Source organism: Pipistrellus hanaki (assembly GCF_964339955.1).
Source record: "Pipistrellus hanaki genome assembly, chromosome: 4".
NCBI classification, from domain to species: domain Eukaryota; kingdom Metazoa; phylum Chordata; class Mammalia; order Chiroptera; family Vespertilionidae; genus Pipistrellus; species Pipistrellus hanaki.
Genome location: NC_140506.1, coordinates 53272030 through 53287545, shown reverse-complemented (window position 1 = coordinate 53287545; position 15516 = coordinate 53272030).

Genomic DNA, 15516 nt, shown 5'->3' with positions numbered 1-15516 from the left:
ATATTGCTGCAATATTACCACAAAATAGATGTTGACAATTGCAAGTAATTAAGAACAATATAAAAATAAACTTCTCTAATCCATTATTCTTTACAGAAAAGGGATTCACCAAAATATTTACACTAATAAAAGAGAAAGATGCAAATTGACCGTACCTTCATAACACTCACCAGCCAATCAGGAGTATACAAATTAACCCAACAAAGATGGCGGATTAATTTTCATACTGTATTTTCCGGCGTATAAGACGACCCCCTAATTTTACAGTTAAAACATAGGTTTAGGCATATATTCGCTGTATAAGACTACCCCCCACTTGCGAGGCAACACCAGTTCTTTTTTTAATAGACCACCTCTCTGACTCTGGCCAATCCAAGCAGGATTTTATGCTTGCAAATTATCCATGTTCTGTACCCGAAGCTACACTGTGTTCTAGTAAAAAGCCTGCTAGGGCGGTGGTATAGTGCCATCCTAGATTTCCAAGTGAGGTGCTTTCTATCCGTCCTCTTTTCTCTGTTCCCTCTGCTGAGACCTGAATTTAGACCACTGAAAAAGCCCAGTTGACTTTTTTTCATTTCAAAAGTCGTCTTATACGCCAGAAAGTACGGTATATAGGCACCAATGGGAGGGGCCGTGGTGATGACACAGGCATTCCGCATCACCCCAGGCACTCCACTCCGGGCCTCTGGGCAGTGTTTCTTCCAGGCCAGAGCAAAGGTGGAAACACAGCTGTGGCCAGAGTGAAGGTTGTGCCAGCAGCCAGGGAAGGAAGGCCCATTCCTCCACAAATCTTCATGCCTCGGGCCTCTTTTATCAAATAATTCCAAGATGTTTCCATGGTTGAAACCCAACTAAAATTGATTCCTTTTTCCTTGGACTTATATTACATTTTCTGTGTAACTCTGGAAATCAAGTTCGCACAAAGCAAACAAAAAGGGCATTTGTGTTTATTTTACTTTGGGTAGAAAAATCTCTTCATGTCTTATATTTGTGATTAAATTTTAATTTCCTTGAGGGTAGGGAACGTGTTATTTTTAACTTTCCCTGTGTATAGATCTGAAGGGAGACATTCATATTTATTAAAAGGTTTATAAGGAGGTAGCAAACGAAAGTCAATTCATGGGTCATGTTGAAAGACAACCTGAGCCCTTGGGGATCCAAAAGGGCCTCCATATTCTTATGATTAATATATTTATACTCAGATTTCTTTAATGCTATCATACAGAATTCAATATTAAAGGTTGTTAGTTGTTTGGTGAAAATCTTATTAAAATATTACATTTTCTAAAATATACATTTTAAGTTTTGTAGATAAGTGATTTCTACTGCAGAATTTGATTTTATGTAGATTGCTTGAAGAATTTAAAACCCTGTTCAAAGGTGCATGCAACTACTCAGAAGCACACCTTTACTAAGTTAAGGGAATTCATGAAGTTGTCAATTCCTGCATCGGAGACAGGCAGGTCCTCTCCCCTTCTTCCATAGCAAGAGTTGTCTGGGAGTAAAGGACTTCCCAATTAGAGATGACATTCCCCAGCCTCCACTGAAAATAAGTCGTAAGGAGAGTGACTGTTTCAACTTTTCAGTCATCTTCGATAGTTAGCCTATTTCTGTACTGGGGATCTTTGCATTTCTGGTGAATTGAAATAAAGATGCATTTGTGAGCAAGCTTTGATTATGCAGATGGAAACAGCAACCTTGTGGACTGCCAATGGAGAGAATGGAATGATTCAATCCCAGATTGAGCATGCAGAGTATAGGCACTGCACAGCCTGCACATTTGGCTTGGGACTATGGGAACTGCCATCTGAAAAAAAAATGTACTCCTCTATAAACAATTTTACTTTGGGATATCTGTGCTATAGCAACTTAGTGCTTACAATGATTAATACACTTACAAAACAACTTACAAAACAGAAATGAAAGGCTAAATTTCTTGAACTTCCTTCAAGCTAAAGAGGTCAAGCAAATGGCCTACCACTGCTAATTAGACACACTTGGGCAGGGCTTTGATTTAGAAACTAGTATACACACACACACAAAAAGCTCTGCATAGTGTGGCTGATGATAATAACGTATATATATATTAAATATATGATAAATTAAATGGGTAATGACTATTTCTTAGATATTATAATTAAGTAAAGTCACAGAAAATTAGAATTAAAACAAATGCCAACTCTTATTCTGAGAGCTATTAAAATATAAAGTTACAAAGTGAAAATTTGCTACTATAACACTCAAATTGCCAGAGCCAAATAGCAAGCCATTTTCTTTGTTGTTGTATTTTGATCTAGTCTTTTGATCTTTAATGAACTCAATTGACAACCAGAATAATTGTTAACTTACCTATTCTTCAGCATTTACAAAATGAGATAGCTTTCAAGAATTGTCTTAGCATAGGTGTAGCTGTGGAGACATTATATTGAATAGAATGTAAATGCAAGACATGGCTGTAGCATTTCCTCTACAAAACCAAAGTTCAAGTCCCATCCCTGTGGAAATCTGAGATCTCTCCATTTGTCTAGATCTTCCCCCCCCCCCCCCCCCTCATATCTGAGTGACTAGATTTGGTCTACACTACATAGTTCTGTGATTCTAACTGCACTTTTATAAATAAAATAAGTGCTCTATAGATTAGAGTAAGAAAGACATTTAGTTGTCCAGCTAGTGTGGCTCAGGGGATGAGTCAACCAGTGAACCAAGAGGTCACTAGTTCAATTCCTTATCAGGGAACATACCTGGGTTGCTGCTAGATCCCCAGAAGAGGGCATGCAGGAGGCAGCTGGTAGAAGTTTCACTCTCATGGATGTTTTTATCTCTCTATCCTTCTACCTTCCTCTCTCTCTCTCTCTCTAAAAAAAAAAATAAATCAATAAAGACTTTTTTTAAAGAAAGACATAGAAAGACATTTACTTGATTAATAGAAAAAAAATAGGGTGCTCTAAAACGTGTATATACATTTTAACAGCTGATAGCTCAATTTTAAAAGTGAAATATATTTTAATAAGCACTATCTTTATAACTATTCAAAGTGTGTATATACGTTTTTTGGGACACTCTATTTGCTAATCACAGAATGAAAGTATTTAAGTATCTTATAATTCTATTTGAAGTTTGAGGAGGTGTCAAAAGAATGTCCTAAGCATTATATATATTTTTGATGCTATTCAGAATGTTTTGAATTTCAGCATTAAGATAACTGAAATTTTTGTGTTCAAGTTTCTGAATGGTTTATAATCATTTTATGTATGATGATAATGAGATTCATTTTATCATCATAGATTGGGAATGAAACAACATCCTTAAAGTAGGGATAGACTGCACGTGCTGTGTAATGGATAATAATCAGGTTCTTTTTAATTGGGGCATGTGTATGTTTTGTCCAAAAAAAAAAAAAAATAGATAAGTAAAACCAAACCAAAACTTAGGGAATGTCAAAAGGGACATTTACATGTTCAACTAAATGCATGAAATGCTGAAGTATCTAGTACCAAAACCTGCCCATTGTGACCAGGAGCCACATGACATCCCAGGCCTGCGGGCTGGCTGGGCTCAGGAAGACGCCTGTGCTCAGGAACTCCTAATTTTAAAAGGTTGAATTCTGGGTTTCAACTTGGAAAGCCTAATAAACTGTTTACCAGGTGAAGATATTTTGTAAGAGAAATCTAGTAGAACTGATGTATGTTAGAAAGCAAAAGAAGTGCTTTGTTTTAACAAGCACCTTTCTCGTATCAGAGGCAAATCTGCAACTTCCACAGGGAATGCAGTTCCTTCAAATGCAATCTTTGCCACCTAATATTATGTTTCATCTTTGTAGTGTAATATTTGAAAGCTGCATTTCACCTTAAAATAACAGGAGAAAATCATAATTCTACATAGACTTTTTTAAAAGTCTCATGCTTCTGAGGTGTTTCATATAAAATAAATTTATCTTTAGGAGTTAGAATATCAGAAACATGGTTACTGCTAATTAACTAAATGTTTGTTATTTGATATATAAATAAATATTAATTAGCAAGAGTCAAGAATGAAAAATAAGAGAAACAAAGGTACAATGTAATTTATTATTTTAAACATTTTTCAGATGAACCAATACTCTGAGATATTCTACAATCATTGCAAAACTAGGATGTTTAGTTCATTTCCTTTAAAAGTATCTTAAACAAGAATAATGATTTATCCAAGGTGCAGCATAGAAGTCAGATTCTATAGTGGATGTTACCTAAAATTTTACTCCTCTTAAAGAAAGACTGCAGTGACAGGAAAATAATAAAAATTGCTTAATTGCTACGGCTGCCACCACATTTTCTAATAAAAATATATATTTAATTAAAAAAAAAAAAGCTCAATTCTGATCTTTTGCTTCTTTTGAGGCTATTTTGTTCCTCTCTCAGCTTCTTCTGTTGATGGACAAGAGAAAAATCTCAGAGGCTGAATGATCTAGAAGATCGTTTCAAAATGTATTTTCTGGTGTGCACGATTTCACTTTTTGCTGAGCAACATTTTCTAGATCAAACAATGTGCACAGCGCTTTCAGCTTTTAGTGCTGAAAATAGCCACATCACATAACATTTACACTTCATGTGCCAGGATTGTTCCAGCTGGTTTACATATATTAATTAATTTTAACTTTGAAATGACCACATGAGAGAAATATTACTGAAATATTTTTTTTCCTTTTTACTTCTGCACATTCTCTTGTATGCGATAAAAACATTTTTTTTTTAAGACTTCTGCCTCAATGACCTTGTTTTTCCACATAAAGTGTAGAAACTGTACAACAGCCAGGCAGTTGAGTTCTCTGATGTTCTCTCAGTCTCTGTTATTCTCTTTCTCGTTCCTGAGTTTTGTAGCAGAACTAATGCACTTAGGAAGGTGTAAATTCTAGAATACCCTAAACTATTGGTTTATTCATTGCAATGAAGCCTCCAAAGACAGATACTGGGATTCTTCTTAATAAAAGCAATGACAGTTAATAGTAAGTAACATTTAAAATAAGACATCTGTAGCTGCGTTTAAACAACAAGCTGGTGAAAATTTTGTATTGGTCATTTTAGTTACTTTTACTGGTAAATGAAAAGTCAATCAAATGAAAGAGCCAATCCTTCACATGAATAATGAAAGTAGTCAAAACATGATACGTCCTTTAAGATACCACTGGAGATCTTATTTGTAAAATTAGTATGGCCAGCTGAAGTGGCTCAGTTGGCTGGAGTGTGCACTAAAAGGTTGACAGTTAAGATTCCTGGCTAGGGCATATGTCTGAGTTTTCAGTTTCATGTCTTAAAAAAAAAAAAAAAAAAAAAAAAAAAAAAAAATCATTGACATACTGGAAAGAAAAACTCAAGTTTGGAGTTTTCACATGAACTGACTTCTTTGGTATTTCCCAAACACGATTTATAAGTCAATCATCATTTGACCTTCTGCTTGACCCATTCTATATAATAATCCTATATAATAAAAGGCTAATATGCAAAAACAAAAATCTCTAAATCAAAGCTTAAAATTTCATCCTAAAACAGGAAAGAGAGAAAATAATTTATTTCAGTTCTTTGTGGAACACCGTTTTTTAAGTCACGAGAAGGTTGCCATTTTTCCAGTAAGTAAAGATGCCCTACACTATGAAGGGTTGCCATTTAAAGGACAACCTGGAAGCAATTCAATGAAGAGAAATTGTTAAGGACAGGTTCCTTGCTGCATTCCCCTCATGTTCTTTTCAAAACCCGGCTTTATGGCTTTTAAAGGAATCCTGAGGGGGCACTCTTTTCCTTTTGTCCCACTGAAATATCATCATCAAACTCCTCTAAAAATGGTTACCGATAGGATTCTGCTGTCCAGCTGAGGCAACATTTCCTGTAAGTAATAACAAAGCAGCTGAACTGAGTACAAGCAAACTGGGCAGCTAGAAACACCAATCCTGATGGGACCAAAGGGAGCCCTATGTTAACTTCTGAAGTACCTGAACTTTTCTGAACCAGTTGGTTTTTGACTGAAATTGGAAATGCTCTTTTACTTTCGAATCCCTGACAGAGGGGGCCTGCTATGGTAGACTTCTCTAGCTATTTTTCTTCTTTTTCAGAAGAATTCAAGACGGGAGATGTCAATGTGTGTACTTAAGCGTAAAAGTGATCATTTTTTAACCACTGGTGGGAAAGTAGCTTGCCAGTGGGGAGCTAAGTGTTGAAATCTGGCATTAATCCAGCAGAGTCGAGCCAATAGATCACAGATAACTATACAGTATATGACGGTGACTTCTCTTGCTTAATATGAAAAAAAAAAATTGCAAGTATTGAGAAGTGAGACAGGAGATTTTTCAAAAGGTGCACTATACTGCTCTATTGACTTAAGCCAGCCACAAGGAAATTTAAAAACAATTTAGAGAATAGAGTGCAACTACCTCTATGAAGATCACTCTTCATAACATAGGTGGATAGGGAATATTCCAGTATGAAATATTGTCTGGCATGTGTGCTTACCTTAAGGCTTCAGCAGATACTAGATTGCATTCTAAAAGTTTGGTGAATTTAAGCTGAACAGACCTTTTATGTCACCCAAAAGCAACAACCACAGCCCAGAAGAGGAAGTGGAAGTAAATAGCCACGTGACTGTCTCTTGAGGGAAAGTAAACAGAACTGCAATCCTTCCACCGGATTACTGTGAGCCGAGGTTCAGTGTGAATGTGGCTGACAGCTCACACTATTGGGCTTTTCACACCAAGTCTCAAATGCAAGCTGCTTGTTGTTTAAAATGATCACCAGTATAATGTGATTCGAGGAATCATTTTGAAATAAGAAATCAGAAAGAAATTCTGAAATAAATTATTCCTCCTTTTTTCATATGTAATTAAATTACCATGTCTGGAAATGAAATTTAAAACCCTAACCATTTGAATTTAGAATAGCCCTCCCCTCGATATATTTAATCAAAGCTAATCTTTAATTAGGTAAGAAATCAAAAGTAACACTAACTCTATTATATAAAAATATGTGTTTCCCACAAGTCTTTTGGAATCGAAATTAAAACTTTTAAAGTTTTATTCAGGGGTCCTCAAACTTTTTAAAGTGGGGGCCAGATCACGGTCCCTCAGAGAGCTGGAGGGCCGGACTATATGAACTACTAATTCCTACTGTAACACCTCGGCTGCGCTCACTGCCCAAAAAACCTGGCGGGCCGGATCAGACTCCTCTGCGGGCCGCATGTGGCCCGCGGGCCGTAGTTTGAAGACCCCTGTTTTATATGAAAGGAGCCAAATGTTTTTTCCTTCCCCTTTTCTTTAGAATGAAGACAGAGTGTATCTATCTATCTATCTATCTATCTATCTAATTTCTCTTACTATCATATTTATTGGTTTGTACCACACCTTCCTTCTCAAGTATTCATTCATTTATTCACTTGCCATTTCTTTGGTGATCATTGTATATGACACTGAATTTGGTCCTGAGGTAAAAAGCAATTAAGTGGATTAGTGGTTGCAGTTTGTAATTTCAGAAATCTTGACCATGTAACTACAGGAAATAAAAGTACTTTTTAGAGCAGTGGTGGTTATTTTCTGGTCTCTTACTAGTACCTTGAACTGAGAATCCAAAGCCATGGGTTTATACTTTCCTTTCTCTAATTTTCCAGTGCATTTAGAGGCAACCACACGTTCATTATTTTCCTTATTTATCCTAACATTTATATGGCAGTTACTCCTTGTTTACCTAGAAGTTTCAAGCTATAGATATTTAATCATTTCAGGTGACTGACTACTTTGTGATAATTTAAATTAACTCTTTTTGTCACTATATGCCATGAGGTAGCAAAGCAGCCCAGCTCATGGGTGTCTTTAAATCTATTATAATTAGGTAAGAGAGCTACTTACAAATTTCCATTTTTTGGGGTTCTGTTTCCATGGAATCATTTCTAGTGCCAATTTATGTGTTGATTATGTCCACAAAAACTACCCTAAAACATAATAGTTTACAACAACTCTTTCTTATTCTCATTCAAAATTACCTACTTATCTATGTTCATATTGCAGTTAAGATATACAGGTATGGTAGGTATCTAAAGTAAATTATTTTCAAGTGAACTAAATGGTACACAGAAACAATTAACTTATATACATGAGACATTGATCCCAGGGTGTATTTGCTTTTACTGGAGTGGCAACTGTTTCAATTGTTCTTCTTATTGGGAAAGAACTTTTTCATAAACCTTTTTATTGGGTTTTCTTTATCATGGAATTCTCTAGTGTAAATCTGATTTTCCTTTTCCATGTAGATTTTCTACTACTCTATCTCTGCAAATTCCATTTCTAAATTCATCTATGCAATAAAGTATTAATATGTAAGAACAAAACAGAACTTTGTCTTTGGTTGAACTAGGAAGACATGTGGTAGAAATGGGGAAAACATAAAACATAAATAATTTCATAAAACATAAATAGTTTTGTTGTTGGAAAAGAAAATAAAGTGGTTAGTTGAAATGCAAAAAAATAAAAAAATAAAATAAATAAAAAATTAAAAAATGCTCAAAAACCAGGGACTCATAATTCCTGCAGCCACAAATAGAAGAAAGGGAGAGGAAAGTAAGTTGAGCAACATTTTGCGGAGTATAATTTAGAGGTCTGATCATATAAAACAGCTACAGCCATTTTCAAAACAAGCAGAGACAAATACCACAGCCAGGGATAGTAGTTGGGATTGCATTTTTCCAGAAACCACAGGGAGGTAATATAAGGTGATAATACATTCTTGTATTAAAAAACTCTACTCCCTGCAGTTTCTCTGCAGGAGGAGGGCAGAAGAAACAAAGGCTGGTTTTAAAAGAAGAAGGAAAAAAAAAGTAAAATATTTTCAATTCAGTAAAGCAATTACTTTTTTTTCCCTTTTGGTAACCAACTGAAATAATTTTTCAAAGTATGCTCACTAAATGTAACATGTTTAAACATTAATTTTCTTCCCTAAAAGAGTTACAAACATTCCCAATATAAGAAGAGAAGAAATTAAAGCTTTAAAGTTTGTTTTGCAAAATGGAAAAAAAAATACAATAAACGTTTTTTTGTGTTTTTCTTTTATTTTAACTACAAATAGTTTATTTACAGAATAAAATTACCTGTCTTTCTATGGGATCCAAAAAACCACTAAGAACTTAGAACATGTTTTATTAATCAGCTAATTTGTTGGTTGATTGATCTGTACTAGCTATTCATTTAGACTAAACCATTGTCCAAATTTGAGCCCTTTCAAGTTCCCCCAGATATCGCACAGGCACCTTAGCTGTAATATGTCATAAATTGCCCCTTTGGTAAACTACCTTCCCCTGCACCTATGTGTGTTTGGTCTCCTACAGTGCCATCAAGCTTGCAATAGTCCTCTCTATGGATTTGGGAGGCTGGTCAGCTCCTGTCTCCAGTAGTGCCTGCCACCCATCACTGTGTCCTAGCAAACCCTCTCTTTAATCTCTCCTTAATTTTCCTCTTTCTCTTCCTTTGCACTTTCTTTGTTACTATGCCTTCCAACATTATTGCTCTTTCCATATACTTTAGAAAACCCAAATCATCCTAAATTTCATTATCTATATATGAATGAGCTTAGCATTCTTCTATTTTAAAACAATGTATACATATAAAAATCTACAATAAAGTATAATTCTTGATGTTTGATCACATTCAGGTTTTGTTTGTTTGCTTATTTGACAAGAATGCTTTATATGTGGTACTCTGAATCATCTTGCATTTTCAAAGAAGCTGGTGAGCAGATAATTCACTGTTCTGCCCTCCAACCAGATTCCAAGAGTGTCAAATAACTTGCATTATAAATGAAGAACAAACCAATATCTAACTATCAAAAAGGCAGATGGCACAATTAAGGTCTTTATACTGACTGAATACTTAACTGGATTAATGCACATCTCATTCAAATATGTCCATCATCCATCAGGGGAGTAAAATGATATTGTTAACATTATATTATCATAATGGAAGCACTATATATCTTTGGAATGCTCATAGTGTGTCAGAGCCTGAGCTATGTGCTTCTCAGCTTTACCTCATTTCATTCTTAAGCCTACCTTATAAGGTGGTATTATTGTCATTATCCATTTTATGGACCAGGAACCTAAGCCATAGAGACATTAAATCACTTTCCCAAGATGAATCTGCCAGTGGTACTAAGAATTTAAAATTTTGTTTTATTCCATAGCCACAGCTTCATCACTGAGGGCTTTGCCTCCAAATCATCTATATCTGACTTTTCCATAGTGCTTATAAAGATCCAATATTATATTCAAACTAGAGGCCCGGTGCACAAAATTTGTGCACAAGTAGGATCCCTAGGTCCAGCCAGAGGTCAGGGCTGATCAGGTTCCCCAGCTTTCCCACCTCCCCACTTCCTCATCCCCTTGCTCCCTCAGTGCCCTGCTGCCGCTGGTCACCCTCCATGCTCCAAACCATCCCCTGGTGATCAGTGCACATCATAGCAAGCGATCAAACTCCTGGTCAAAATCCCAAGGGGACACTTTGCATGTTAGCCATATATATGTTTTAACAAATTTATAAAGTTGGGTCCTTTTATAATATGAACTCACATGACTTTAAAAATTAAAACAAATTTTTGAAATGCCCACATTGGGTTAATCAGAAAATAAAATAACACTTAAAGCTCACTGGAATAAAAATGAAATTAGACTTTTTCATTCCTAGGATTAATTGTTTTTCTTCTACCATGAGGACTGTATCTGCTCTTTGATGATCGGTTGACAAGTTTGCCACACTGTGGGAGAGCACATATGCTGTGCTGTGATGTTGTAAAATGAAAGTATTGCCTACAGCTGTTAACTTTTTAAGCAGCATTATAAAATTTTATCAAATTAATTATATGTATATAATTAATTATACATATATTAGAATAAATAACAATAAATAGGTTCTTTTGTTTTATTGAAAAACAAGTACATAATGAAGGAGAGAATAAGTTGACACAAAACTGACATCCTTAAAAAGACTCACATTAGATTTTGATACAGTGCTTCACTTGGCTTCATAAAATTGAGGAAAAAAGATAAAAAAAACATTTCTCTTACACAACAGGAAGCAAACTTAGAATAAATAATTAGGCAGATAAAATCATAAGCATCTTTAATTCCTGCTATAAGAAGAAAATTGAACAAACACTAGACAATTTTTATTTGTCAGACACGGCCCAGAAAATTCAGAAATTCTATTCTGTTTAATAAGTACTGTCCTAAGACACACTTAATACCATTATTCCCATTTATATGTGAGGAAACTAAAACTCAGACTTTATGATCTTCAGAAATCCTAAAGAGCAAAGATTCCAAGTCTGGTTTTAGGCCTGCAAAATTCATTTTTTTCTATCATATTATACTGCTACAAGGTATAAAATAACTCAAATAGATACAAATCCACCCCAAAAAATTAAGAGAAAGTTTGATTCATTATCAGCACTGAATGCTTAATTAAAAAAAAAAAGAAAATAAATAAAATAACCCGGACAAAAGTTCTGGGCATCTGAGAAGAGAAAACACATTCACCACCTAAAGAATTTTCAAGTCCAGTGGGTGGCTTTAGACACAAAAGAGTGAGAAATACCACCCTTGGAAGTCATCCTTTGGCTTAATGATGATATTTGAAAGAAAACAGTGTGATACTTATGTGTATGATTAAAATCAGCTGCCCCTTTACCGCATCTACCATTTGCATCCTTTAAACAACTTTCTGCACCAGTTCCTGCCCATCAGCAACTTGACCTTATTCAGACACTGCAACCTGGACAGGAGCTGTGCTGTCAAAGCAGATCCAAAGGAAATCAGTCCTCCAGATCCAAAGCAAATATGACCTTTTCTGAATTTTCCTTTTCTTTTTATTCATTGTCTTAAAAAAAAAATCATTGACATACTGGAAAGAAAAACTCGAATTTGGAGTTTTCATATGAACTGACTTCTTTGGTATTTCCCAAACACGATTTATACGTCAAGCATCATTTGACCTTTTGCTTGACCCATTCTATATAATAATCCTATATAATAAAAGGCTAATATGCAAGTAGACCTAATGATGGAACAACCGAACAGCCAGTCGCTATGATGTGTGCTGACTGCTAGGAGGAACATGCAGAACATGGTGGGTGTCGGCCCTGGCAAGATGATAGAATATGTGACAGGGGGCTCCAGACCAACATGGGGCACTGGTCACTGTCATCGGGTTGAGCCTCTGGTGGTTACTGAAAACCCTTTGCTCCCTAGTGCTGTAGTCCAGCTTAGTACTCACACCTGCTGCAGGCACTGGCCCATTCACATCCATTGTAGGTGCTGGAGCCACCTCTCACACTTATTGCCAGCACCCAGCACCAGCCCTGATCATTCAGCACCTTCAGCACCATAGGTGGATGCCAGTGGCAGCTGCCAGCCCCGATTGCCCTGGAGGGCTTCTCCATCTCCTGCTGCTCCTAAGGGGCAATTAGGGAAGCAGCCACCACTCACACCCATTGATGGTGCCCAGCCCCACTCACACCTGCTGCAGGAGTGGGGCTACTGGCAGGCAGAGGGATGGGGGCCATGGCAGGAGGGCACAGGTGGGGCTGCAGGGGATGGGCCAAGACTTGCCCCTGTGCCCACCAGAGCCTCGTGGCTCACCGTTCCTTTTAAGGCGCACACATTCGTGCACTGGGCCCCTAGTATCCTCATAAGTCCTTTGTGTCTGTGAAACTACTTTCACTCACTGATGGCAGTTTGTCTTTGGCTGCTTTGCGAAGACTTTTAGGGCGACACATGGACAGATAAATGCAGCAACTTAAGTGCTTTATTCAAAACTATCAAAAAGTGTCTTAAAGCTGCATCTTCACTTTCAGGACAAATGGATGCTCTTCTCTATCTAAAGAGAAAGATCAATGTAATTACAAATTAATCACCTTCAATTGTGAAAAACAAACCAAAGAGTCAACAGGATAATAATTTCAGAAAACACAGCAAAGTATATCGCTCCAGAACTTAAAAAGTTAGTTACCTCTAAAACCTTAAGCATACAGTTTTTAGTAAACGTTATTCTTCCATGGATCTGCCAAAGCATTCTCATTTATACATTTATTACCTTGGGGGTATAAATCTTTTTCATATATTCGTTACAGTGACAATTAAATTAAATCCAGGATTAGAACTTGCTCTCCAGCTTTGAAATTAAGTGCTCTGGCACCCCTTCAGTTTCCATGGTCTGTGACAGCACCACAAATGCTCTGGCACTGGAGCTCGCTTGAAAGGCCATCCCATTGGCAGGCCTTACCTCTATAGCTGGAGCCTGCTTTTGCCCATCGGATTGGTATAAGTCAACCATGTTGGTAGAAATTTCAAAAACATCAAAGCTTGATCATTTAAAATGAATATTCAAAGTGCAAATCAGGAATGTTTTCAGGACTGACTAGGATTATAATCTTACAAAAACAATGGCTACTGAGAATACAGGTAAGTGAAAATATCACTTTAATGAAATATATTAGAATAAATAACTATTTCATGCCCTCTTTTTGCATCATGCAGAATTTCTGGCATTCCTTAATATGGGATATATTTAATATCTGGAGGACATTTCACATTAAAATCTGTAAGTTACAAAACTGAAGATGTATCTAATTGTGCTTGTTCGTGTACATTATTTCATTTTTCATCATTCCAACCTTGTAAGGTGGGAATGAAAGATACTACAGGCCATTTTACAGGTGAGTTGGTGTAGATGCTACAAATCTAACTGGCTCCTCTGAAACCATACCACTTACAGAAGTAGGCTACAGAAATAGGAGGCATTGGGGACAGATTTAGGCAGCCGTCTACCTCCAATTCTTCCATTCAATAAAATGCCAGAGGCCTGGGCTCCTTCTCCCACACCTGGTAAAGGCTTCTGAAAAGGCCAGATGAATTACCTAATTTTCACTGCTTCCGCCTCTTGACTGGAAAAATTTTCAGTGATTTTATTTATGTAGTGAGAAAGTTCTAGCGAAGAGAGAATGGGAGACAGGAAAGGAAATGTTCTCGTTGAAACTGCTAACGGTCTTGTTTGGTGCAGCCTCTGTAGATGTTGGTTTGGTTTGGCTTGTTTTCATTTTTATTGTTGTTGTTCCTAATTGGAAAGTCCATCAAAGCTGAGCGTGCCATCTTATCGCCATCAACATGTTAAGCTCTTCTTAACTTGAGGTAAGTCTGCATTAGAAACTGTTTTCTTCATTGTGCACCTCATGGTGCCAGACAGTGATCGCAACAGAGTAAGTGCCCGACCAATGTCTGTGGGACTGAACTGAACGTGTTCTCCCTCTTCTGAGCACAGAGTCAAAATGGCAAAAGCTTCTCAGCCCAGTGACTCCATCCGTATGGTAAAGAGGGCAACTTGCTAATATAAAACCCCACACACACCGTACATCCTTCGGAAAATGCTCATTCTGCACAGGCACTTTGTTCGAGTACTTTTCTGCCCTTTACCATGTAAATCCAAGGCAAGTGCTTAAGACATGAAACTAATATTTGTTCATTTCTATAATGGAGTTTTATGGCAAAATGGATTATTTCATTCACTTCTGGTGTTTCCCTGTATCTCTGAGAAATACATAATTTTCCACAGTTTCAAAGCAAGCCACCACAAATGACAGTTGGAGATACAAACAGTGGTCAACAGCTACCCCAAAAGCCACATTTAAAAAGACGAAGGCAAACTTGATATGGAACGTTTCCTTCTAAAGCAGCCTACATTCTGACAAGGGCCAGTTTCTGATATTTTATAACCCTGAGGGACTGTCTCGGTTAAAAATATAAGCTGCAGAGCTGATATGCCGGAGTCAGCGCCACGGCAAAGTGCTACAGTTGATCTATGACATGGCTGAAACCCCACTGAAGCCTTAATATTTTTAGTGACTTGAGCTTTCATGTTCAGGGTTTTTTTTTGTTTGTTTTGTTTTTTTGTTTTTTTTTTTCTATTCCTCTCACATTACGATTATTAGTTTTGCTGAGGATAATGAAGTCCTCTGAAACTGGAAAATGACATTTAACGTGGGAAGCATGTTCGCTTATTACCTATTAAGAACAGTTACATAACTCCGAAAATACGTGGCTTTGCCTGTCAAACGTGAAACATCGGAGAACAGCAGTTAATGACATCTGCTTCACAGGTATCGCACTCTTACGGGAGAAGTAATTTATGCTGCTGGACGCTGTGCTCAGAGTGCCTCTCAGTCCTAAATTACAAGCACTATGGACCTTTAGAGGAATCAGAAGGCAATTTATTCTCTTTTACATGCAGCCTAGACTGGTGTTTAAAATCAAGGCTGCCAACAAAGCAATTGTGTGGTGTTTCTTTAATGAGGGTGTTGCTGGACCAGAAACACGGCTGAGACATTTAGATTTATTTTATGGCAGTCCCGAGGAACGATCTATTCCTAATCAGAATACTTTGCCCATAAATGACTTCTGACAGAGCTCCCCCAGAAAAGCTGATCCAAAAGTCCTCATCTCTCCAAAGCTGTGAATCCCAAG